We start from the raw sequence: 27,243 nt of genomic DNA, 5'->3' as shown, positions 1-27,243 counted from the left end.
CTATCCAGGTAGCCAGCATCTTAACTGTTCCACAGGTGTGGCCTGTCCTCTCAAAGGCTATCCAGGTAGCTAGCATCCCAACTGCTCCTCCACAGGTCTGGCCTATCCTCTCAAAGGCTATCCAGGTAGCCAGCATCTCAACTGCTCCACAGGTGTGGCCTATCCTCTCAAAGGCTATCCAGGTAGCCAGCATCTCAGCTGCTTCTCCACAGGTCTGGCCTATCCTCTCAAAGGCTATCCAGGTAGCCAGCATCTCAACTGCTCCTCCACAGGTGTGGTCTATCCTCTCAAAGGCTATCGAGGTAGCCAGCATCTCAATTGCTCCACAGGTGTGGCGTATCCTCTCAAAGGCTATCCAGGTAGCCAGTATCTCAACTGCTCCACAGGGGTGGCCTATCCTCTCAAAGGCTATCAAGGTAGCCAGCATCTCAACTGCTCCACAGGTGTGGCCTGTCCTCTCAAAGGCTATCCAGGTAGCCAGCATCTCAACTGCTCCACAGGGGTGGCCTATCCTCTCAAAGGCTATCCAGGTAGCCAGCATCTCAACTGCTCCACAGGTGTGACCTATTCTCCCAAAGGCTATCCAGGTAGCCAGCATCTCAACTGCTCCACAGGTGTGGCCTATCCTCTCAAAGGCTATCCAGGTAGCCAATATCTCAACTGTTCCACAGGTGTGGCCTATCCTCTCAAAGGCTATCCAGGTAGCCAGCATCTCAGTTGCTTCACAGGTGTGGCCTATTCTCTCAAAGGCTATCCAGGTAGCCAGCATCTCAACTGCTCCACAGGTGTGGCCTATCCTCTCAAAGGCTATCCAGGTAGCCAGCATCTCAACGGCTCCACAGGTGTGGCCTGTCCTCTCAAAGGCTATCCAGGTAGCCAGCATCTCAACTGCTCCTCCACAGGTGTGGCCTATCCTCTCAAAGGCTATCGAGGTAGCCAGCATCTCAACTGCTCCTCCACAGGTGTGGTCTATCCTCTCAAAGGCTATCTAGGTAGCCAGCATCTCAATTGCTCCACAGGTGTGGCCTATCCTCTCAAGGGCTATCCAGGTAGCCAGCATCTCAACTGCTCCACAGGTGTGGCCTGTCCTCTCAAAGGCTATCCAGGCAGCCAGCATCTCAACTGCTCCTCCACAGGTGTGGCCTATCCTCTCAAAGGCTATCCAGGTATCCAGCATCTCAACTGCTCCACAGGTGTGGTCTATCCTCTCAAAGGCTATCCAGGTAGCCAGCATCTCAACTGCTCCACAGGTGTGGCCCATCCTCTCAAAGGCTATCCAGGTAGCCAGCATCTCAACTGCTCCACAGGTGTGGCCCATCCTCTCAAAGGCTATCCAGGTAGCCAGCATCTCAACTGCTCCACAGGTGTGGTCTATCCTCTCAAAGGCTATCCAGGTAGCCAGCATCTCAACTGCTCCACAGGTGTGGTCTATCCTCTCAAAGGCTATCCAGGTAGCCAGCATCTCAACTGCTCCCCCACAGGTGTGGTTTATCCTCTCAAAGGCTATCCAGGTAGCCAGCATCTCAACTGCTCCACAGGTGTGGCCTATCCTCTCAAAGGCTATCCAGGTAGCCAGCATCTCAATTGCTCCACAGGTGTGGTTTATCCTCTCAAAGGCTATCCAGGTAGCCAGCATCTCAACTGATCCACAGGTGTGGCCCATCCTCTCAAAGGCTATCCAGGTAGCCAGCATCTCATCTGCTCCACAGGTGTGGCCTATCCTCTCAAAGGCTATCCAGGTAGCCATCATCTCATCTGCTCCACAGGTGTGGTCGGAACACATCCTCATGCCCTTGAGTCTCCCAATGCTTTTGAATTTTCCTCCATAATAGTCTTGTCTTAATGGGCAACTTCAACTTCTTTGTTTTATATTTGTTGGGTGCCTTCCTCATCTGTCTCTGTCTAGGAACAGGGACTGATATGTGCAGGGTGAGCTCTATCAATAAAAGTGAGGCCGACTGAGCTGTCTGTAATTTGGAGTGGATTTTTCCTCTCACCAGGACTGTGCTCCTCAGAATCCTGCAATCAAAGGATTGAAAAGCAAGCAGCATTTCACACAATATGCACAGTTTCCCCACAAACATGGTAACCTGGTTGAGGAATATTCTAGAAGGCTATGTACATTAGTGGCCTAAACCTGGAGGCTATCTTTGCAACATTCTCATTTAACCTTTGTATTATGGAACTACCAAATTGTCTTAACCAATGACATTATTTTGCACCTAAACTGGTTTCTCAGCATATGCTGATATCATACCTGCGGAATTCACTGTAGTGGGTCTACTAAGATCTGTTAACCCTTTACAGCTCGTCACAAAGTCAGTCACCCACAAAGAACACATATTTTAAGGGATATTTTCAAAGGTGGTGCAAGTGAGTTCAGAAGTAAAGGATAGTCAGAATGGCGAAGTCTTGCAAACACCTGATAAGAGTTGCTCAAATGAACAGCATTCATAGGATTGTCCTGGGTCTCCCTCTGGAGTCACTCGAAGACAAAAGTTCTAAAATATCTTTGTTCAATTGGTCAAGGCATCAATCTTTCTTCAGCTTGCTGAGTGGTGTGAAATCCTGGTGTTTGATCTTTGCAAACAGTTGGTCACACAGATAGCTTCCCTTGTGCTGGAGCAGAACTTGACTGATGGACCCAACACACCACAAAGCTTCTGCTATTTGAGGAGACCACCACAGAGGTCTTACAGACTTTTCTCTTGACTCTGGCCTACTCTCTGGGCTGAGGTACAGGACTAATGGGATCAGGGTTGTTTGACAGTGGTAGATTTGTTTGCGGAGCAATTGACTGTAGTCAATTTTGCAGCAAATACAATTTTACTGCAGCCAAACTCACCAAATCCATGTCCCCTAATTCCCCACTACCTCCTCTACACACCCCCCACTTACCTGTTCTCCTTCCGCCACCTCTCCTGACCCTGCGGCGTCAGTTCCATCCCTCTTACATGGGTCAGATCTGACGCCGCAGGGACCTCTTTTTCTTCTTATTTTTTTTTCACCCCCCCCCCTCCAATGTTCAGGAAGCGGGGAACACCCCTGCAATCCCAGAAAGCCAAACATACAGAACAGGAGTACCGGGGGACACACCTGCAACCCCGGCTTCACATGTTTAGTATTTTTTACCCAACTTGCTTGAATATAATCGATTGAATGGTACTCGCCAAATTCGGTCGAATGTACATTTTGATTAATTAAATTCGATCAAGTTGGGTAATTCCGGCTAATTCCCACCAATCCTAGCTGAGTGTCCTCCTGATTGCCACATTAAGGGACCTTCAATGACTCCCCTCCTTCACACTGTTCTACCTATTAGCTCCTGTTGAGCCTCCTTGATGCTTTGTCACATGCTGTTTCTCCTCCACTCCCCTCTTCAACTCTAGATTTCTTTCTAACTCCTTCCCCACTCTTCTCTCCTCCTCCTGAGCTTCTCTTACCACCTCATCCTGAATCGCTCTCTTCCTTTCCTCCACAGTCTTACTCTGCCACTCTGCCTTAAGTCTTCACTTCTCTCCTCCCTATGACTTCTCTCTCCCTCATACTCAGTCTTTTCCTCTCCGCGCTTGGAAAGGTCTTCTCAATACAAATTCTTCTCCCATCCTCTCCGTTCTGCTGCTCCCAAACACCTTGCAGTGCTCCCTGTCTCCAAAAATCCACACCTGCCCTTTGTACTCTCTGGCTCATTTCGGCCTCTTCTCCCACCCCCTAGACCAGGCATGTCGTGATTGTGTGTATCTGGTTTCTCTGATTGTTAATGGCAGGTGATTGGTGTATTTCAGGATAGATGTTAATATGTGTAGCGTGCAGACCGATCCTGCTAGAGGCTTGTCTGCTAACTTGGATTGCGTATGCAGAGTGCGTATGCAGAGCGCGTGTGTTCCTAACTCTGTATATCTATTTCAGCTGCCTTCAATCCTTGCCTCCTGGAATGCTTCCCTTGCAAGTGCTGGTGTCACTTGGGAGACACAGTCGGACCCTCCAGGATATTGCGACATGAAATGGTAAATTTTGCAGCTTAAAAAAAAAAGCAATTTTTGTGGCACAAACTTGTATTTATTGTGGCATTTCTGTGGCACATTTATTATTGATTGGAAGGTATAGGATTGGCACATTGCAGAAAAGAGGCAGTGTGCAGGACTACAAGAGAGCCAGGGTGTCATTATTTGTAACTTCTGTATCAGTTTAATAGGCAGTGTCCCCGATGTACCTGGTTTGACAGAAGTGTTTGTTGTGTGCTACATAATTGGTTTAATGTGCATGCTGTGATGAATCCCACGGATCCGTCACTGAAACCCTACGTAAGCTCTCCTCCCAGGTGGCCAGGGACACGCAAACACTTCCTGGTCCTGACCCTGGTGGTGTTCTAGGGGAGGATCACCTAGGAGAAGAAGGCGATCAGGGAAGTGGGACAAATCCATGGGATCAGACACAGTGCCTCATCACGAGTTTAGCGGTAACCCTTAAATCCGGCGGTCGCGCTATTACCGCCGGATTTAAGGGTCTGCCAAATCAGGGCTTTGGCGGATTTCTCCCCAGCTCTGAGCTGGGGGGAAATCCGCCGAAAATTAGCGCTATTACCGCCGGCGGGAAATCCGCCAGCTGTAAGAGCGCGAAAATTCCCCATTGAGCCCAATGGGGAATGGCGCATTCCCGAATGGGCTCAGTGGGGAATGGAGAATTCCATTACCGTCAAACCCGTGATCCAGCGCTAATAGCACCGGGGGGGTTGGCGCTAGGGCTAATACCGCCGGCGGTAATACTGCCGGTGTAACCGCCCAACTCGTGATGAGGCCCACAGTATGTGTCTTCCTCTAAGGAGGACATTTCACAAATATTACAGTAAATAATAGCTTGTTGTCACAATAACCCATATGTTCCATACGCTGTTCTGATAAACACCTAACTTTCCCTAACATAACGGAGAGGTCCCTGCCTAGCAAACTAATATTAAAGAAAAAATGGCCTAGTGCCCAAATATCTCTGGCCCGCACACTGATACATACAATCAAATGATACAAGGAAAATATGCCTGACTTTTGATTCAACAAAAACAGTCTTTGTAATTCAAACACACATGTTCTTGGTAGCACTCCTTGCAAGCAGGGTTGTATTCCCCAACACTGGATCAATTCAGGAACACTTAATTTACAATTCTGATTCAACCAAGTTCCTTTCAAAGAAATAGAAAAGTGTTTTTCAACCATTGTGTCTATCTCAGAGATATCATGAATGTCCTTTTCATCACAGTTGGTTGATAACTCAAAACAAGTCGATGTCTTCCACAATGTCCTTCTGGAAAGGAAGATCAACTTCCTTCTCAAACACGGGTTTAAACCCCAATATAATAATTATTTCTTGTCAAGATAGCGCTTTAATGTTTCTCATTACTTCTTCTTGATTCAAATATATGCTACAGTACATGAAATCTCTGACTTCAATAAAGATTATTTTCAAATACATTTCTGCCACAAAGATATTAAACCACCATCCTCTGTCCCAGTCCACTGACCTGCCAGGTTTAACTACTATAGGCCCTTTACTGGTTTACTCGCCTGCCAGGACTAACTACTATAGGCCCTTTAGTGGTTTATTCGCCTGCCAGTAAGAAAACTCTTACAGCTAACTTCAAACCTGATGGCAATATTGATTCCAAGATTCCCAGCTCTAATCTCTCTTGGACTGAGGTTTGGCCAACACTTGCTTTTTATCATAGTGTTTTGACTCTTGACATCTTGTATTCCAGTTTTCCTTAAACTGAGAATGAAATGTACAAGTATTATCTCAAATGATCTTTCTACAACTTCTTCACAGCTTTTTGACTTATAGCAGTTTGGGTTACAAGTTTCCTCCAGTTGAAACCCCAAAAAGGAAGAGTTGCTCTCTTGTCGCCTTGGTATAGTTTTCCAGTCACTTGGCTGTTGGCAATATGAGATCCAAGCTTTCTCAAAAGTATATCTCTGAGAAGGGATATTCTGCTTTGGTTGCTTTGTTAAGACCTTCTCACAACTTCTTGGTTAAGGGTAATGCAGGTTTTGAGGTTTTTCCCATGGCTTGTCTTGATATAATATGTCCATATCCTCTGGGCTGTGGTAATGCAGGTTTTGAGGTTTTTCCCATGGCTTGTCTTGATATAATATGTCCATATCCTCTGGGCTGTGGGTAGTAATGGTTTGAGGTTTTTCACATGGGTTGTCTTGATATAGTAAAGCCATAGCCTCTGGGCTCTGGGTAGTAATGGTTTGAGGTTTTTCACACGGGTTGTCTTGATATAGTATACCCATAGCCTCTGGGCTGTGGGTAGTAATGGATTGAGGTTTTTCACACGGGTTGTCTTGATATAGTATACCCATAGCCTCTGGGCTGTGGGTAGTAATGGATTGAGGTTTTTCACACGGGTTGTCTTGATATAGTATACCCATATCCTCTGGGCTGTGGGTAGTAATGGTTTGAGGTTTTTCACACGGGTTGTCTTGATATAGTATACCCATAGCCTCTGGGCTGTGGGTAGTAATGGATTGAGGTTTTTCACACGGGTTGTCTTGATATAGTATACCCATAGCCTCTGGGCTGTGGGTAGTAATGGATTGAGGTTTTTCACACGGGTTGTCTTGATATAGTATACCCATAGCCTCTGGGCTGTGGGTAGTAATGGTTTGAGGCTTTTCACACGGGTTGTCTTGATATAGTATACCCATATCCTCTGGGCTGTGGGTAGTAATGGTTTGAGGTTTTTCCCACTGGTTGTTTTCCCAAGATCTTTTGCCACCCTCTTGGCTGTAGATAGTATTGGTTGTTATCTTTGCCTTCTTGTAGTCCCCTATAAGGGAACCTCCCTCTTTGCCTCTTAGCTTTGTTTTCTTTAATTGTTCTGCATTCAGTAAGTGAGTTTTGCTTTGCTTTATCAATTGTTCGGTATTCAAAATGACTTATTTTTAACAGCTTTCGTATATGCAGCACCCCGGGGTCAGCATTCACTCTTTGCCAACTCACGGTTCTCTGCGGCAGCTTCTGCTTGCTGCTGGGCTTTGCGGCGGTCCTTCAGCATCCGGTCTGCTTTCTTCTCCGCCTCTGCGAGCCTCGGGTTGGATGCGCGTCGTTCTTCGGGAGCGTTGACAGCTCTGTTGAACTTCTGCTGTTTCACTGGTTTGCCTCATGCTGCTCTGGGAAAACGGCTCCACTTCTGCTGAGCTTCTTCTTAGAATGCTGCTTTCCACTGCCCGTACACTGCAGTTCAGCTGGGCTTCACCTTTCGAGGTTACTCTTACTTGCTGCACGTTGCTTCGGAAACACTTCTCAGCTGGGCTTCTTTTTAGCATGCTGATTTCTGCTGAGCATACTCTGCAGTTCAGCTGGACTTCACCTTTCGCAGTGAGCCTTACTTGCCACACGCTTCATCAGGGACACTTCTCCTCCTCAGCTGGGCTTCTTAGTATGCCACTTTCCGCTGCCCGTATGTACTCTGCAGTTCTGCTGGACTTCACCTTTCAGGGTGACTCTTTCTGGCGGGCTTCTCTCTGTGGCTGCTCCTGTGCTTAGGATGGCTTCAGCTTTCCCAGCTATGCCCCCCGCATGGTCAATAACTGCTCCTCGGATTTCTTCTTCAGCTGCACTTTCGTTCTCTTCATTCCCATCCGCTTCAACCACAACTCCCTCCAGCTGATCCTCCTTAAAGGATTTAAATATCCCGCTCAGGTGCTTTGAATAACAGCAACTAGACCGCACCTTTGAATATTCACCATTGTGAATCTCCCTTGCTTCTGCGCTCCTCTTCCTCGTCTCAGTACTTTTAGCATTATGGGAACTGAAGTCCAAAGAAGAATGTATAACATTAAGTTGTTTCATATTATTTTCAATTAAATCAGGTTGTTCTATGAACTGAGAGTTATTAGAATAAGAGGAGTGGAAGGAATTTGTAATTCCACATTAGAACGAGGATTGCTAAAAAAGGTAGAAGAATGACAATTCAAGGTGTTCTTCAATTCTTAAACCATTGAGGCATCAACTTAATGCTGTCTTTTTATAACAGGCTCTTTGGGCATTAATACTAGAGGGACTTGTACATGGATAGCATGCCATTAGGTACCTTGGAATGATTTCACTTTTATCCTCAGAGGAAGATGAATACTGCGTCCCTCCTAGTGGAGGCACCACTTCCCCTGGATAGCCGTCTGCTCTCATGTGATCCTTCCCCTCTGATACCACCACCAGGGTTAGGATCATGGAGCGGCTGCCTTCCCCTGGCCACATGGGAGGAGACTTTAGGCTGGGGTTTGGTGATGACTCTGCAGGATTAATCACAGCTCCCAGCACCTTCATGATATGATATTTTATTTGTATCGCGCTCATACACAAGTGTTTCAGAGCCCGACGAGGCAAGGGAGGGTAACAAGGGAGGACAAAACAATGATCTTACTAGGCCCAGTGACATTGAGAACGCGCAAGAGCAGGGGAGAGAGAGAAGGGGGCAAAGTGCAAGGGAGACGGGAGAAGTGGAAAGTACTGAGCAAGGGATAAAAACAACAAATGGTAGTGCAGCCAGCAAGGTTTAGAGCGCAGACAAGGGGTGTCTAATAAGGGCAAGTAAGGGGACTGTAGGGTTCCAGATTCAGACCGAAGTGCAAGAGTTGCCGGAGGCAGTGCGGACAGGGGTCTGGGCCCGAAATCCAAGGGTAACCAGGTGCACGGTGCCAAAGCAGGCAGATCGACAGGGGAGAGGAAGAGCAAAGGCAAAAGCAAAGAGGAAGGTTTTGAGGTGCTTCCGCAACCGGAGAGGTTTCTCCTCAAGTTTCACAGTGGCAGGGGGGCTGTTCCAGAGGGAGGCCCCAGCCGAAGAAAGAGATCTACCCCCAACTCGTTGCTTGGAGAAACGAATGACCCTGAGGGAGTTGCAGGCGGTGGAGCCAAGAACTCCAGTGGGAAGGTATTTACGGAGGGAGAGTTGAAGGTATTTTGGACCCAGGCCCCAGAAATCCTTGTGGACAATGTAAAGGGTCTTGAATTTAATCCTTCTAGCCACTGGGAGCCAGTGAAGATATTTCATGGCTGGAGAGATACGATCCCAGGGCTTGAGGCCAAGGACAAGTCTTGCTGTCCTGTTCTGGATAAGTTGCAGATGGCGGAGAGTAGAAGCAGGCAGATTTAGAAAGAGGTTGTTACAATAGTGCAGCCTAGAGAGAACCAGATCTCTAGAGACAGTGAGCTTCTGGGGGAAGGAGAGGAAAGGAAAAATACTACTGAATACAGTTTAAAGGGCTTGTCACTGTAAAATGCGATCCAAAAAAAAGCATTTCTATCCCGTATGATGAAAAGAAATGGAAGCGAGACAGCAACGGTTCTCCTCTGCTGTCGCACTTAAAGAACAAAAAATGTTGCATGTTCTCGTCCTGTTTGTAAATTCGGGATGCCCTTTTAAATGCACAGAAACGCCCCCTTGGTTTGTGCAAATCCGTTAAGAGGTGAAAAAGGCCATCTGAATGGTTGCATATAAGATGTACCCATTCTGATGTCCTTTGTGGATTGGCTACTTTGCGCATTCCAATACTTAAATCAAAATAGTGGAAAAAGCATGGAAAAGATTTTCCACTCACTCAGGAGAACTGGTAAACATCCAAGAGAATAGCAGAACATGCTGAAGGACTCATAGGTGGAGAGAATTTCACACAAAAATGAAAATCTGCTCTAACACAATGTACTTGGCGTTCGGACGTGGCAAAACCTTTTTCGGGAAAACCAAAACAAGGCCCCAAGTAACGTGTTTGTCAGCAATAATAATGGTTTGTATGTATGGGTGAATTGGATGCAGGAAGTGTCAGCCTAGCTGGAAAGCAATGGTGGGTTGTAGATCGGGGGCGCACCCTTAGCATTACAGACTAGGGGTGGGGGTAGCAGAGAAAGTGGCTATTGGAAGGGATGGGAAGGCCCTCCAGAGGGCGAGAAGTAGGGTTGCAGTGATTGGTGAGATGTTATTTAAAGAGTGGGGTGGGGGGGAAGAGGGTGCAGTTTTATCTGCATTAGTAACATGGTCTATAGGCAGTGATGTATAGAAAAAAAATACTTGTTTGCTCGTTGTTTCCCTCTTACAGTTCTTCGTCTATTGTCGGCCGATGCCTTGGCGTCTGGTGACCTCTGGAGATGGTGTGATTCTTGGCCAGGTGGAGTGATGTTTGGCTGTGACTGCTTTGTAGGAGACTCCGGCTGTCGCTAACACAATGCATGCTTGATTGTCTAGCCAACTATTTGACGAGGGCGGTGATGTAGTCAACTTTCAGATGGCTCATACCACAGCATGCTGGGTGACTTTCAGAGGGTCAAGGTGGCACCTACAACTTCTGCCAGTAGGGTGTTGCTATGGACCAGGTGTGAGATTACAGGGCCTTGAACAACTGAAACTCATGAGCAGATTTTCTTTTTTGAAGAACGTGACCTGGTACCAAACTTACTTCATATTTATTTCGTTTTTTTTTTTGTTTGACAATTTCTCTTTTGAATCCTAATACCAAGCGCTTTTGCACTGGGAGAGAGTTGAGAAGATACCATGTAAAGTTTCATGTCTGTCAGTATTGGAAAGAAAAGATTCAATGGAAAAACCCCTATAAACCTGGACTATGAAAAAACTAAGGCCCCATATGTTTCTATTGACCAGATGGGTGGCTTATACCAGACGGTAACAGCATTTATGCCCAACGTAATGGGCCAATTGAAGTGAGAGCCGTTACCAAGGATTTGCTGCCAGTATTACCACTAGCACCCTGGCGTAACGATTGAGGTGCGATGGGCCTTTTTTTCAAACCTCTTTGTAGCTCATTACCACAACTTCTGAACAACTTGTGATAGTTTTTAGGACTAAGAAGCCTTTTTAGGTAATAAGTATTATAGTCGTCCTGGTTTACCACAAAAGTTTTATACACCCTACTTGTGGCAACTGTCACCATATTTTTTTTCTCTGTCAACGCGACAGTAGACTACGGACCTCATCACAAGTTTGACAGTATTCCAGCGCAGTTACATTTGAGCGGAAATAGCAGTAGCACCGGTTTGTGCGGTGGAATTAACGCCACATCACAACCTGGTGTGAACGCGCCCCCCCAACTCCGGTGGTAATGCTATTAGCGCCTGGCGATAACTGCACCAAAATAAGACTAATAGCACTACAGCTGGCAATCCCGGCGCTTTTAACGTCAGCGGAAATTTGCTTCACTGCCAGAACGGGAAGAATCGCGATGGCCATTTTGGAAAACACAATCCATTAAATATCTCCACTTCTTGCAGTCACCCAGTCCTGGTAAGAAGCAAAAATGTCCCAGGAGAGGATAGGAGGCAAGATGGCTGAACATCGCCTGTGCAAACCCAAATTTTGTAAGGGCAAGCTGGTGTTCCTCAGATGAGTTAATTGCTCACTGTGAGGAACTTTATGGCAGTCGCTAACGGAAGACCACTGGGCAGCGCAGGACAGCCTTCTGGAATTCCATCTGCCAGAAGGTGACAGCAGTATCAAGCATACCCCATAATGGAGAGCACTGCCACAAGCGGTGGAATGACCTGAAGGTCAGGGTGCATGGACTGCTGTCTCAACGCCGCTGGGAGTCCCTGGCGACTGGAGGAGGAACTATTGAGCCACTGGTCCTCACCGCCTAGGAGGAGAAATGCAGCCCAGTGCTGGACCTTGAAGGGATAGAGGGATGCTGCAGTGCAGAGGCGGGTGCCAACAGCCAGGAGGTGAGTGAACATCCCCCGCCCTCCCAACACAAGTGCATGCACAAATGACAGCCTAGCATAAGATGCTCCAGTGGACAGGGACACAAGTCAGCAGACCCAGAAGCCAACAGGGCAGAGTGACGGGGTGGCACATCAGCCACACTCCACAGCAGCCATGCGTCAGGGCACCAAGGGCACCCCTGTGCGTCACAGCAGCGGGAAGGGCAGGGAAATGAACCAAACAAATGCCATGCGCACCACACCCCTACTGGCACACCCTGTGCCAGCGGGATTACGGTGCATGAGCGACCACAACACCGTGCAGCAGCCACACCAGCATGTTGCAGGCCCAGCAGCCCACCATGTGAGTGCCACCCAGGTAGGGGATGTGGGGCCATGAAGGACCACAAGCCTACATGTCAGACGTAAGCTGCCCTAGCCACAAACAGGCCAAAGACCAACAGGCCATGGGTCACACACCCATCGCTACAAGCAACCCCATGATGCTGGGCCCACATGCATCCTCCCATGACCAACCATGCCCATATGTGTGGGGTCACACTCTGTACCATAGCAATTGTCCCTTGCATGCCAACACATGTGGGGGAACCATACCTGACAACATTTCATATGTCCCCTACGGGCACTCAACGCATCGCCAGAGGCGTCCGAGGAGGAGGAGGAGGAGGAAGACGAGGAGGAAGAGCTGTAGGTGGAGGTGGAGGTGGAGGCTGCAGGCCCATCAGGGAGCAGCACTTTCAGGCCTACAAGGTCTGCCGCCACCACCACCCCACAGAGGCCCCAAAGGCCACACCAAGGCGGAGGTCAGAGCGCGTTACGCTGCAGCACAGCAGGGTGCAGGCACCGTCCACACCACAGGCCACCAGGCGCAGTGCAGGGCACACTGCACCCACACCTGGAGCCAGACACACAGGGTGACTGAGGAGCCACACGGGGACACCAGCCCGGTGTCATCACCTCCCGAAGGGCTACACTCACAGGAGAGCCCTCAATGCTGCCAGCACTCCCCGGAGAGCCCTCCACGCTGCCACCGCTAACACTCCCCGGAGAGCTCTCCACGCCGCAAACACGCACCGACACCAGAGCTGGACATTGATACTCCCTCATATGGCTTCCCTGCATTCAGCCCTGGGCCAGTGCAGAGTCCCTCACCCACACAGCACTCTCCAACACGCAGCATGCTGTTGCCGAGGCTTGAGGACATGGAGCTCAGACAGCGGGAGATGGTGGAGAGGTGTTGTTGGTGGGGGGAGTAGGGAAGGGGGATTGTGTGCTGGGAAGTTGGTGGGAGGAGGTAGTATTGTGTGCTGGGAAGTTGGTGGGGGGAGGCGGGAGGGGGTTTGTGTGCTGGGAAGTTGGTGGGGGAGGGGGGATTGTGTGCTGGGAAGTTGGTGGGGGAGGGGAGATTGTGTGCTGGGGAGTTGTGGGGAAGCGGGATTGTGTGCTGCGAAGTTGGGGGAAGGGGGGATTGTATGCTGGGAAGTTGGTGGGGTGAGGAGGGATTGTGTGCTGGGGAGTTGGTGGGGGAGGGGGGGATTGTGTGCTGGGAAGTTGGTGGTGGGAGGGGGGGATTGTGTGCTGGGGAGTTGGGGGGAGGCGGGATGGGGGATTGTGTGCTGGGAAGTTGGTGGGGGAGGGGGGATTGTGTGCTGGGAAGTTGGTGGGGGAGGGGGGATTGTGTGCTGGGAAGTTGGTGGGGGAGGGGAGATTGTGTGCTGGGGAGTTGTGGGGAAGCCGCATTGTGTGCTGCGAAGTTGGGGGAAGGGGGGATTGTGTGCTGCGAAGTTGGTGGGGGGGATTGTGTGCTTGGTTGAGTTGGTGTGGATTATGTGCTGGGAAGTTGGTGGGGGGAGGGGGGATTGTATGCTGCGGAGTTGGGGGAGGCGGGATGGGGATTGTGTGCTGGCAAGTTGGTGGGGGGAGGTGGGAGGGAGTTTGTGTGCTGGGAAGTTGGTGGGGGAGGGGGGATTGTGTGCTGGGAAGTTGGTGGGGGAGGGGAGATTGTGTGCTGGGGAGTTGTGGGGAGGCGGGATTGTGTGCCGCGAAGTTGGTGGGGGAAGGGAGGGATTGTGTGCTGGGAAGTTGGTGGCGGAGGATGGATTGTGTGCTGGGAAGTTGGTGGGGGTGGGGGTGGGGGTGGGGGGGGATTGTGTGCTGGGGAGTTGGTGGGAGGCGGGATGGGGGATTGTGTGCTGAGGAGTTGGTGGTGAGGTGGGCGGGGGGGATTGTGTGCTGGGGAGTTGGTGGGGGGGAAGCGGGAGGGAGGATTGTGTGCTGGGGAGTTGGTGGGGGAGGAGGGATTGTGTGCTGGGAATTTGGTGGGGAGGGGTGATTGTGTGCTGAGAAGTTGGTGGGGCAGGGGAGGGGGATTGTGTGATGGGGAGTCGGTGGGATAGTTGGGGCACTTCATTACATTAAAACCGTCAGACTTAATCAATGTGAGGACATTCCTGATTGTGTCATTGCCGTGTTTATTAATGGAGGGGAGTGTCACACAGTCGTGCATGGCTTGTTCCATGTTAAAGTGTCAGACGAAATTGTCTATCAGTCCCTGGCGGGCCAATCTCCCATCCCTCACATCATTTCTGGCAATGGGCCTCATTACGACCCTGGCGCTAATGGTTTAACGGCGCCGTAAAGAGCGTCGGTGCCGTTAAACCATTAGCGCCTGATTACAAGGTCCCTTAGCAGGTTGGAGGCTTTAACGCCTGCTTTTTGCAGGCGTTAAAATCCAACCCGCTAAGGGACCTTGGAGCTAATTACGGCAACCGTAATTTACGGTGCCATAATTAGCGCCTTCCCCATCCCCATTATGCCCTATGGGGCAAAATGGGAATGGGGAATTGCCGCCCCAGCCAACCTTGTGATGGGGGCGGTAATTCCGCCATCCACCATGCCATGGTGCTAATAGCACCATGGTCCAGCGCCTGGGTCGTAATGAGGCCCAATGTGTGCATTTGCCCATGCCACAGCCACTCCATCCTCATCCTTGGGCGTGGCATGTCCACGTCAGGGGGTAGCGGGACATTCCTCTTCAGGCAGATATTGTGCAGCATGGCACACACAAGCACCATTTGACCCACCTTCTCTGGATCGTACATCAGGGCTCCACCGGTATGGTCAAGGCAGCAGCAACATGCCTTCAGGAGTCCGAAGGTATGCTCGATGCACACACAGGTCCTGCTGTGGGCATGGTTGTAGGCATTATCCTTCAGTGTTTGTGGATCATGAACAGGGATCATTAGCCAGGACAGCTGTGGGTATCCGGAGTCACCTGCATGGGGGGAAACACAGGCATTTATCACTGTGTAAGGTGTGGGATGGGCTTACACAATATCAGGGCAGTGGACTACTTGTGCATGCAAATGGGCTTTCTTTTCATGTCATGTGCCGATTCTATGTATGTGCCTGCTGTGTCACTCCTGTCATGCATTGTTTTTGCTTCACATGCACCCTGTCCCCTAGCAGCATATGTTACGCGAGATGTATGTCAGTGACATGTGCAGCTGACATGTGGCAGTGTATTTTCACTGTGCATGTGGCATGCTGGGTATCCCATGGGCCCTCCCTGATCATCCGGGTCTGCCGGCTGACCATTGTGGGCTGGCCGCACATACGTGCATGGTGTGGTATTGGCAGGGTTGTTCTTGTGTGAGGCGATGTGGCCATTCCTTCACTGTTTCTTTGGTAAGTGCATGTTTTATTGTGGTACCTGTAGTCATGAGGATGTTCATAGTTGCTACTGTATGTGTATATCAGCTTCTCCATGCAGGTAGGTCCGACATGTGCATGCTCCCTGGCCTGTACTGTGACATTGGTGCTGGAGGTGGACAAGTACGGAATTCGCATTCGCTTGTCATGCCATCCTTTGCGTCGTTATTTGCATCCCAACCCCCCCCCTCCCCCTAATGTGGGCATGTTCTTCACAGCGCATGTGTGCTGGCTTATCTATTCACCCACTATCCTGGTCCATTGTCCTCTGTGCCTCTCCATGTACCCTGGCAGTGTGCTGTTCCGTAGGACCATGGTATCGTGGGTGGAACCAGGGTAGCGGGCACAGCAGTGGATGATGTAAAGGTTGGGGTCGCAGGTCACCTGCACATTCAGGGAGTGGTAGTGCTTGTGGTTTCGGTACACTGCTTTGTGGGCCTGGGGGTGCCACCAGTGCAACATGGGTACACTCCAGGGCAGCAATGCCATTTGGCATTTGGGCAACGGCATAGAACTGTGCCATCATGGCCTTGGCCTGGGTTGGGGTGGTAGGCACTGAAATGTGGCGTTGCACTTGCCGCAGGAGGGCTTCAAGCACCTGGCCCAACACTGCACAGAATGTGTGCTATGCCATGCCATGCACCATGGCCACTGAGTGCTGGAAGTTGCCAGTTCTGAGGAATTAGCTTCAGCAGTGGGGGCACAGCTGTCCAGATGTTGATCCTGCTTTCTATGTCTACCTGTATTGTGGTGAGCAGCTCTGTAAACGTCTCCCTGTTGAGGTGGTACAGGGTGACCAACTGGCTGTTGGTGAGGGCCTAAACCTGTGGATCGATCCACACCTTGGCTGGGCTGTCTTCCCCTGCTCCCCTGTAATCCCTGTGCCCTGGCCTGGTTGTCCTGCCTCTCTACTTCCAGGCACAGCATGAGCAGCTGCCTGTCCCAGCTCACGGTGGCTAGTGGCAGCATGGTGTTCTAAGGAGTGTAGGGGTAGGGTTGTGTCTTATGTAGCCCTCTGGGGTGAATTGGGATCATCTGTGGCTTTATTTCAGGCACCTGTGTTCATCCAGCTGGAGGTAACTGCTGTGTTTTCGGTGGTGTTAGCGCCAGTTTTTTGGCGCTAATAACTCCGAACATGGACTTGTCATGCGGCTGTGTTTGCCCCTTGTGTCGCCGGCTGTAATAGTGCAGGCTGATTTTACAGTCAGCAGTATTTGCACCCGCTGAAGATACGGCAGAGCATTATTGGCAGCGCAATTCTGTTACCGCCACTTTTAAGGGTTACCGCTAGACTTGTGATGAGGCCCTGTGATGGCTAAAACAGCAGACGCATTTTAAGTATTTTGGAAAGAAACATGTACAACATATTGGAGGGGTAATGATGTCCCTTTATCTATTTTCATGAACAATCTCCACATGAATGAAGAATTCTGCAGCCACATGAGTGCCTTATGCACTCTGTATTCACTGTGCCCACACACTTACCTGCTTCCTCGCTGGTGGGACTTAGGTTCCATCAGGGAGGGTTTCATCCCCCAGACCTGCATTGCACCACGCCCCTCCATATCCTGGCCATCACGCCTCCACTCCACACCGCCCTGCCTGAAGCAAACATGGCCACTGTACATAGAGTTCCCCCACACCTCCACACACCTGCTACATCGATGGTGGGCTTTTCTCTCCATTGGGGGCGTTTCCTCACCCACCCAGATGCCCTTTTTCATCTCTCCCCTGTCCCGCCCCTTCCCTCACTCTTCCCCACTGCGTTCTGGCCAGCACATCCACCCTGACCCCCACCACAATCACTTACCTGCTCCCCCGTAACTTCACTTTTCCAGCACATTGCAAAGGAAGACGCCTGATGCCTGGAAGTGCATCAGTTGAATAATGTCAAATTGAATTATTATGATGTACACACATGTGTATATAGTTATGTCTGATAGTTTAATGCAGAGAAATTCTAACAATGTAGTAAAAAACAGTAAAAAGGTTCCAAAGACCAGTGGCAAGTAGTCTAAATGAGATGCCTCAGAACAGTGCTGTTGCGCTAAAGTGCCATGCCTGCATAACTACACATGGAGCACACCCAGAAAAGAAAGCAAACGTGTGCAGTGCTTTCAAAGAAATGCACACAACAGTTAAGCATGAACATACACAACAGAATTCACAAAGTACACTGCAATGTGAAGTGAAATCACATCAATAAAGAAACAGATCAACTCTGTAGCAAATGCTTCGAGAGACTGAGCAGATGACCCTTAGAACTGGCATCTTCCCAAGAGCTTGAGTTTTGGCTGCTGCAAAAGTCCTCATTTCATCAAAAAATGGGCACAGCCCTCCGCGGGACAAAGGAAAACATGCATGGGCAGCAGGCAGGGATGCATCTCTTCTTCTCAGTCCAGTCAAGTGCTGGAAAAAGCAGGGAGGGTCTATTGTAGTAAGTGTGAACTCGCCCAAGTGAATGACCATCCATGAAATGTGTACATCAGGAAATTGTTAGTAAAAACAGAGAGCTCCTGTTTGTACGGTCTCAATAAGTTCTTGTAACTATACAAGTGTGGTGATTTTCAATGAAAGATGGCCACTGCATTCCACCATCAACTCGGCCACTGCCAGGGGTGTACTGGCCTACAGGGAACTCTGGAGATTTCCTGGTAGGCCTCTCCAACCTGGGCAGGGGTGGACTGGCCTATAGGGAACACTGGAGATTTCCCGGTAGGCCTCTCCAACCTGGGCAGGGGTGTACTGCGAACTCTGGAGATTTCCTGCTAGGCCTCTCCAACCTGGGCAGGGGTGTACTGGGAACTCTGGAGATTTCCCGGTAGGCCTCTCCAACCTGGGCAGGGGTGTACTGGGAACTCTGGAGATTTCCTGGTAGGCCTCTCCAACCTGGGCAGGGGTGTACTGGGAACTCTGGAGATTTCCTGGTAGGCCTCTCCAACCTGGGCAGGGGTGTACTGCCCTATAGGGAACTCTGGAGATTTCCTGGTAGGCCCCTGCACCCTGGACAGGGGTGTACAGCCCTATAGGGAACTCTGTAGATTTCCTGGTAGGCCTCTCCAACCTGGGCAGGGGTGTACTGGGAACTCTGGAGATTTCCTGGTAGGCCTCTCCAACGTGGGCAGGGGTGTACTGCCCTATAGGGAACTCTGGAGATTTCCTGGTAGGCCCCTGCACCCTGGACAGAAGTGTACAGCCCTATAGGGAACTCTGGAGATTTCCTGGTAGGCCTCTCCAACCTGGGCCACTTTTGTGTGGCATTTCCAAATTTTCCCATAGGAAATGAGTTGGGCTTGCTGAAAATGTGTAATATGGGGACACTTTGAACATTCTTTCGAGGGCCTCTTTTGATTCCCAGTCCAGCCCTGGTCACTGCGGAAGGACACACCTGTGCCTGAATGGCAGCCAGAGAAAGGCCTATGAAAAGAGCAATAAAAGCAATGTATGTAGCGGGCAATATATGCTGAAGATGTACGTTACAGAGGCACATAAGCGCGTGGGCAGCAAACGGATTCCCTGCTACTTGAACACATCTGTTCCACGCTGCATATCTATTGCGGACTGAACAGGAAATGTGCCCATGTAGGTGAGCAACAATATAAGGAGAAAGCCCCAACGATACTCGGGTCCCTTTAAAGCAGTGGTATTCAAACCTATTATGCTGAATATGGCGGCCAGGCCCCCACATGCCATATCTGCTTATATTTCCTATTACAAGCAGAGCCTTGGCCCCCCCTGGAAATGTTTTGGTCCCCCATAGGGAGGCCAGCCACTCAGTTTGAAGACCACTGCTTCAAAGTGTGTGCACCAAACCGTGGTTCTAGAAAGACAGCCAGTGTCGGAGTGATCCCGCGTAAAAGCAGAAAAGTGAAGTGAGGAATGCATCCGGTGTGCATGCCCACAACAATAATAATGAATCCATATTGCCATGGCAACGATGCCAAAGCTCACGAGTAGGCTGGCGTCAAAGAGGCCACTGCAGGCCCGCCTGTTGGTGGGGTCATCTCTAGGCAGAGTTTCCTGGGCGGTCTCTTAAAGGGGCAGCACAGGAAACGTGTTCTAAAAAAAGGTATATTGTATTCACAGGTATTAGTATCTCCCCCCCCCCCACCCACACCCCAACTCGCAAAAAATCACCAGATCTCATGCTGAATAATTTTTTTAAGGCTCCCGGTTGCGGATTGGATTAAATTCAAATCCCTCTGCATCATCCACAAGGCTGTCTGGGGCCTGGGACCACACTATCTGCAACTTTCTCTTACTAAATATTCTCCCTCTAGACCTCCAACTCTCTGTGTGTACAGCGTTTTGTTAAACAGAGGGCCGGAGGCCGATCACTTTCTTCAGCTGGCTCCCTCTTATGGAACAGCCTCCCCTTCCTCTTGAGCAGGACTTCCTCAAATTCCAGAAGCTCCTCAAGACTTTCCTCTTCACCTCCTCCTTCCCATCGTCCCACCTCTGCTAATCTCACAGTCGCTGTGATTGGTGACCAGGGTCCTTGTGTATCCCTCGGGGACCTGGCCTCCCATACCCAATTCCCCCAGCCTCTGCCTACCTCTCAGCACTTGCCCCGGCACCCACCAGCCTCAATCCTGTAAGCGGGCAGTTTCTACCCAATGCAGCTCCAGGCCGGATAGCACTTACCATACTATGCATTTCATGTGGTGGTCACCCACGAGCACGGACATTCCAGCACTCCCCCCCCCCCCCCCCCCACTTCCCCTATTCTCGCTGCACTTGCGCGTTCTGAATACTCACAAGGCATAGTAGCTTTGTCTTCTATATTCCACTGTATTAATTGTTTTTCTATCCCATGTTCCCACTCTGCTGCCCTGTGGGTGCTTTGAAACAGAATTGACTTACTGTATAAGCGGCTAACTAATGCACAATAAAGAAATACATATGGGATTAGTAATGGCCTATATTTTTATTTATATATAAAGAGCATCCATCATTACATATCTAGTAGACATCTTTAAAGTTTCCTCTATTTGGATGCCACCTCAGAACCTTTCACACTTGTCGTCATCATCTATTCCATCAGTCCTGCCCATGCTGTGGCGAATTGCTTTGTTGTCCTCTGTGGGGTTCGGTGGCTGTTTTGGCTGTGCCCGGATGTTTGCTTCCACGAAGCTGGCTGTTTCCTCCGGAAAAGTGAAGAAGTATGTCTTGTTATTGTGCTGTATATGAAGTCTGGCTGGGTACAGCATCCCGTAGGGAACTTTTTGTTCACAAAGCATTTTCTTGACCCCTATAAAGGAGCGTCTCTCTTGCTGAACCATGGGTGTGTAATCTGGGAAGATCCGAATCACGTTGGAACCTAGTCGAAGTTCCTGCTTGTCTGTGGCAGCACGTAGAACCAGATCTCTATTCCTATAGTTCATGATCCTTGCAATGATTGGTCTAGGAAAGGCACTGGGCTTTGGGCGTGGCGCCTGTGATCTGTGTGCCCTTTCCACAACAAACATGGAGGACCCCCAAGCAATTCCTTGAGTAACTCCACAACTGCCAGTTCGATAAGACCTTTGAGTGCGTCCTCTGGGACCCCTATTATACGGTTATTATTACTGCGAGACCTCGCCTCCAAATCCTCACACTTAAGTTTCACCGTACCCAGGTCTTTGGCTATCTCTGTCACTGTGTTGCTGAACGTTACTAGTGTATCCTCTGCTGTGCTGATTCGGGTCTCTGCTTCCGTGATTCGACTGGTAGCTTTTTCAAGTTGATTCCTAATGGTTGTCACATTAGCAGTCATTCCGTCCAGTTTGTCATTTAAAGCCGCAAAGACCTGCTGCATTGACACAAATACTGCTTGTGGGTCCATGGTGGTTACCAGTGGTGTGGGTGCGGGTTGCAGGGTTTGCTCGGTGCTTGCGTTGGCCATGGTATCTGTTCTTACAACAGTGGTTGTGAATGTGTCTATGGCTCCCTTACCCTTCTTGGGGCTTGCCACTTTGGGCATGGTCTCGGGGCCCTCCCCAGTTTCTTGTCCTCCTTTCTCTTCCTCTTCCGTATTGGGTCGGTGACCCGTGCTTCAGGTCTGTCCCAGTCTTTTCCCCCTACACCCGCTACACCTCCAGTGGTGGATAGATGTGTTGTGTAGATTGCGGGTCCTAGTGCCGTGGAGCTCTGTAATGTTAGGGCTGTTCTATGCCAAAAGTATGGCGGTAGAAGGGACCTTAATTGCCTGGGGTGGGGTCCTCGTGCATGCCCATTATTCACGTCGCTGCTGTGCTGCCTTCTGTACTTATCACATGCCTGTGATCTTCCCTAATAATGTAACGAATATCTCTTTGAGCGACCAGAGGTGTGTGCCTTATTAGGAAGCTCTTACGCTTTTAGGAGAGTTGCCTTGAGTGGTCTGCTAATGATGCACCAACTTCGTTCCAATGGTGGTGTTCTGTGAGTTCCTGATTCCACCAATGTCAGGGTTCTTGTGCATACCAGCCTTTATTCTGTCATGGAGAGACAGCCTGTTGCGGCTACCGGAGGCCAGCTTTTGCTGGGCGTGATAGTGCCACCACCTTCTCCTTACCTCCGAGATCCTCTGTGCCCAATACCGCCCGTATGAGCGGTGAGCGTTACGAGGCTACGCCTGGCGTCTTACAGTTCGGGGCGGCAGGCACATATTTCGTGTATCACGGAGGTGACAGACAGTTCAGTATGCCCAAATATTGAGCATCAGTCCGAGCGCAAATGTCTGGGGCGGTTGCCTGGGAGCACTGCTAGTATTTGTAGTGCGCTTATACCATCCGGTGTGGCTTTTAGTGTAGCTTCTCCACGTTGGGCCTTCTGGTAGCAATCCACGCAGTGGGCCCCATGATGACATGGGCACACCGAACGTTCTCCCTGGCGCCTGAGCGACTATCATGCCCTCTGGGACCGGGGCGTGTCGTTGTTGCCGTGCTTCGGCACGTTTATACGTGCTAAGGGCTCCACGGGTGTGGCCGAACGGTCGCGCCGGGCATCCACTCCTTTAAGGGCGGGCAGGCCACCCTCCGAAGGCTCTGCGTTTCTGCTTGTTTTGGCTGCTGTGTTCTCTTTGTCCGCTAGCCCTCGACGGGTTCACCCTTCGCGCCAGCGGTCCGGCTGGAGTGGGTCTTGAGGAGTGTTGCACCGTTCTGGTCCTTGTCGGGAGCCAGTGATCCCGCAGCTCATGGCAAGATGAGCTCGAGATGGCTGGAAGTGGGTAAAGCTTCTTGCCCAGCGTTGGCTCTTATTCTCGCGCTTCCCAATGTCTTGGCGGTGCCTCCCGCGTGGCTTTGTTTTTGGCATGGTATATCTCAACTTATCCAGCATGGTTCTCTCTGATTTTTCGCCACCATGTAGTCCGTATCTTTAGACGACTTTCATCTCAATTACGAAGAAAAACAGGCAATAATGACGGATTTTGGGCGTCCTTGGCCTTCGCTGCTGCTGGAGCTCACACAGATAGATAGAAGCATCCAGGAGTGCGCGCAACAGCACCCCCGACCAGAGGGAGATTTAACGTTAACTCTCTGGCACACTGCAGAATCGCATATATCATTTATACTGCAGTTACAGGAATACATCTGTTAAAAGTAAGCAAACGACTTAGGCACCCTACACTGCAAGCCACCTAGCACGAGTAATGCACTTTAACATTTGAAGAAAAACCTGCAGTTGCTAACCACTAACGGCAGGCCAATGAACCGCAGTGCCATACTGATCTAAGAAGGATCGGTAATTCCATAATATTACCCAAACTTAGAACCGCACCACGAGTCATTCAGCACGTGCAATTAGTTGCAAACTGAAATGTTAGCAAACCGCTTTTCCATATAGAACACAGATTATCGCAAGAACCTAGCATAGTATCACCACGGCAACGAGCACTTTGCGAAAACACGTATAATAGTAAACGCATGCTTGCACAATAAACTCTAACTAGAACAAATGTACGTAATCCTGCGGCCATATGTGAACTAAACTATATACATACAATCCACTTTGCATCAAAGGTATGAAATGCAAAAGAATCACGATCCCCACCACCCACAGGCTATGAAATACTGAGAACCACCTATGCACCGGCAGTAACGAGGAAGGCACAACAACTTCACCACGGAGCAACCAACTAATGGCCGGAATCCTTACACCCCAATGAGCGTGCCCAAGCAGGTTGCATTTATTAAATGCACTGAATCTGAAAAGATATGTATTAATATAATCTCAAAGAATTAAAAAGTAGATGAAACTATGAATTAGCATCTCGCTTTTAATGATGTGTTTAAAATGCAAAGCAACTAAGTATCCCGGACGCAACTCAAAAATGAATTGTCAAGCAACACAGGCTTTCACACTTTGAACAACTATATGCACAGGCCCAAACCTTGAAGGCACAGACCTTGCTGCACTGCGCAACTACCAAGCTAAAAACACCATGAAGCACACTACGATTAACCTAAACGAAGACATGGGATTATCAGACAGCAAGCCCAAGCACCATCTAAATAGAGACACCTTATCTATTCCATACTGTAGGGCTTACGTATATGCTTGTAAAAGAATACTGAACTGAGAAACATAAGGACACAGATCATGTGAACACAGAACCCCCAACAACACCAAAGTGGATTTACCCAATTTAGGGTAAGCTTAAACACCTACAGGTGATCTATGAAGAACCACAATCTGATAGCGTGGCTTCTCCTCTTGCACGCAGCAACCAAAACTTACTAAACCTCTACCACTCTTGACTCCTCAGACCCACTGAAGTTTTCTCTCGGGAACAAGGAATAAAACGGCAATACTCTGATGTATATATGTACAAGTCTATACAACTTTGTCACTGAATTGAAATGTATGCACTGAAATGTAAAGTGTAAACACAAAACGGACACAATACCAATGTGCCTTGACAAAACCCAAGTAAGGGCGAAACAGCAGCACGTGCAGAGTAATGTTGGCACAAACGTTTTTTGTAAATAAATGAAGAAATAACACACCAATCACCAGAAAAGTCACAATTTAATGTCACAAAAGAATACACAAAGTGAAATAATTTGTGTGATACTGATATCTGTTGTACGGAAAAAAAGAGTAAAAACTAAGTGAATTAATTTATGTGGATAATATGATTGAGAAATATACAAAATAAAGTGTTTAAACTATGTTCAAACACAAAAAAATGTGTACCTCACAAGTTATTATATAACTCAGAAACCTGTGGGGACACCTAAAATACAAGCGCAAAGGCTCAATAGAAAAAAATAACACACGTTGTAGCAAGAATGAAGAATGCGGAGATGCATGTGAGGGAAGCCGCAAGAGAAAATAATTAAGAAAGGAGACGAATAATCAAAGCGGTCATACAAGGAGAAAGTCAAGGGTACAAACCCCCTCGTACAGTGGAAGGACTTTGACAAGAAGTGAAAGGAACAGCAGATACCAGAAGGCCTCGGGAGAGGAGGCCTGTATAAACCTTTTGAACTGAATCCAGTATGGTGGGTTGCACATAGGTCGGCAGCCGTGAGAAAGAGAAGCCTGATTGTGAAAAGTAAAACGCACATCCTACACTATAACAGAGTGGCCCGGCGAGACGCGATCGCCTATCGGAAGTCTCTGTATCGAACTGCCAATCACATACAAGTGAAGGGTGAAAGCTGCAAAGAAACAAGTGTGATGTTGACGGTTTGAAGGCTCGTGCCCGATCGAGGCAAGCTATAACTGTCTGCAGAAGAAGGTCTGAGCCCAGAGGAGGGGGACCTGAGAGAACTGGTGAAAGTGAACCAGGTATGTGTTTGAAAAGACATTAAGAGTTCCTGAATGCTATAAGCTAATAGAACTGGTAAAGTTAACTGAACTGTGATTTGAAGGCTACAGTGAACCCGACGGAGGGATACCATGTGAAAGTAAGTGCAGGTGAATCCCGCAATTTTGATAAAGTAACTGAACAGTGGGGGTAAAGACTAAGGTGAACACAACAAAAGGGTATCACAAGAAAGTGACAGAAGAGGGGAATCCTGCATGGTGCGAGCTTGGTAAAGCCTCATTACAACTTAGCGGTCCAGATTTAACAGGGCTGGTAAAACCGTACCGGCTAACTATGAGTTCTGCGGCCGGTGGTGTTACACCCGCCAGGTCTGACCTGGCGGGCGTAACGCCACTGGCCGCAGACAGACATGGAAACACTGGCACCATTACCGCACGGTGCCAGTGTTTCCACGGCCCCCATTACCATGGAGACCTATGGGACTCCACGGGAATGGAGAGTAACGCAATGCCGGCTCCGGATTTACCGGACCATCGGGGCTGTAATACCTTGGTAATTCCGGCAATTAATTCCAAGTCTGGCGGCAACATGCTGGATTTTCCAGCTCGGTTAGCACCGGACTTGTAATGAGGCCCATTGATTTGAGGGATCATATTTCATATTTCAGTGTTCCCAGTGCACAGAAAGTATCTTTCGGCATTGCCTCAACCTCAAGGGTGGTGGCAGCAGCTCACCTGCGCAGGGAGTCCATTGCAGTGTACCCTTATCTGACGACTGGCTCAGAACTGGAGCCTTGGACCAGTCGTGTCTGGACAGCACCCAAAAGACTATAAACCACCTTTTCCAAATAGAGTTCTCCATCAATGAGAAAAAGTCATGTGTTGTCCCCAGTCAGGTCAAACAATGTCTGGGGGCCCTAATTTGGACAGAAGACAAGCTTGTCATCCCCTCCAATGAGAGGGTTTAAAACATGTTGTTCCAGATCCTTCAAGTCATTGGGTAACCTTACGGAAAGCCATGCGGCTGTTGGGGATGATGGCATGCTGCGTCTTCCTGGTTCCACATGCCCCTCTTGGCATGTGTCCTATGCAGCAGTGGCTCTTGAGCCAATTTTTATTCAGAATTGCAGGCAGTACCCTCTGGGACCACTACACACAATTAGGACTACAGGTGATAGCCAACCCAACCTTTGGTATAAGTCTGTACCACACAGTTTTTGGTAGCGAGCTGAGCAGCCAGGCTTATCTCAAGAGTGAATGTGAGCAGTACAAGTAGTTATACAGAGGAATTTCAATCACAGTGGTTCAAGTAAACACTTATACTCAAGGTTTCTTGGTAAAAACACATTAATTTATTACACAATCATTTAGAAAACATTTCACTAGAAGAAGACGCTTAATATTATATACCAATAGGCTTCAATACAAAACTCCAAGATTAGAAGACAGTTTGAGCTCCCCTGAAATAGGAGCAAAATGGCAGTTCAGTTACTTAGAAGTGAGCAAAAGGGACAAAGTAAGTAGAATACATCACATATACTTGTTAGACAGTGCAAATTGTTTCAGTTCACCAGAAGAGTTCAATAACCCCTACCTCAAATCCTACACCGTTACTCCCTTCACCTACCCCCTCCTCTACCCTCCCTCCACCCTCCCCACTTGTAAATAGTTCTACTTATTGTTTTAATTACCTGTTCCTGTTCATGTTTGTAAATATGCTTCTCTCACTTTTGTCCATGTTGTTATATTGTAAAGCGCTTTGGCTTAAAGCACTATATAAATTCAATAAACATAAATAGGCCAGGCCAAAGTCAATGGGCTAGTGTTCTGGATAGGAAAGCGCAGTTCTGGTATCAAATGGTAAAGTCTTTGCGAAAGTTCTTAGAAGTAGTTTAGGCGAAAAAGAATCACATGTCGGGTCACAAGCTGATTAGGCGTGCAAGTTGGGAAAGTTTCACGAACTTTCACTGCAAGAGTGGCGTTCTCTCACTCGGGTTGGCAGAGTACCTTAGTATGAAGCACAAAATGCAGCTGAAGACGTTGGTTCGTGGCAGGTCCTGCAGATCTCACTGTTCC

General features: G+C 49.1%; 1 protein-coding gene across 2 annotated transcripts in view; it reads left to right on the top strand.

Annotated features, from left to right (window-relative positions):
- Window positions 1-27,243, top strand: part of LOC138527137 (zinc finger protein 850-like) — a 108,433-nt gene that overhangs the window by 64,562 nt on the left and 16,628 nt on the right. For both annotated transcript variants that reach the window (XM_069638233.1, XM_069638234.1), the window contains one exon: window positions 3,910-4,007. The gene's annotated coding sequence lies outside the window, so the exon portion shown is untranslated. The remainder of the gene's footprint in view (window positions 1-3,909; window positions 4,008-27,243) is intronic.

This window comes from Ambystoma mexicanum, chromosome 14 (assembly GCF_040938575.1).
Source record: "Ambystoma mexicanum isolate Mex_15411 chromosome 14, UKY_AmexF1_1, whole genome shotgun sequence".
NCBI lineage: Eukaryota > Metazoa > Chordata > Amphibia > Caudata > Ambystomatidae > Ambystoma > Ambystoma mexicanum.
Note: the sequence above shows the minus strand (reverse complement) of the source record. Positions and strands in the feature narration are given on the sequence as shown.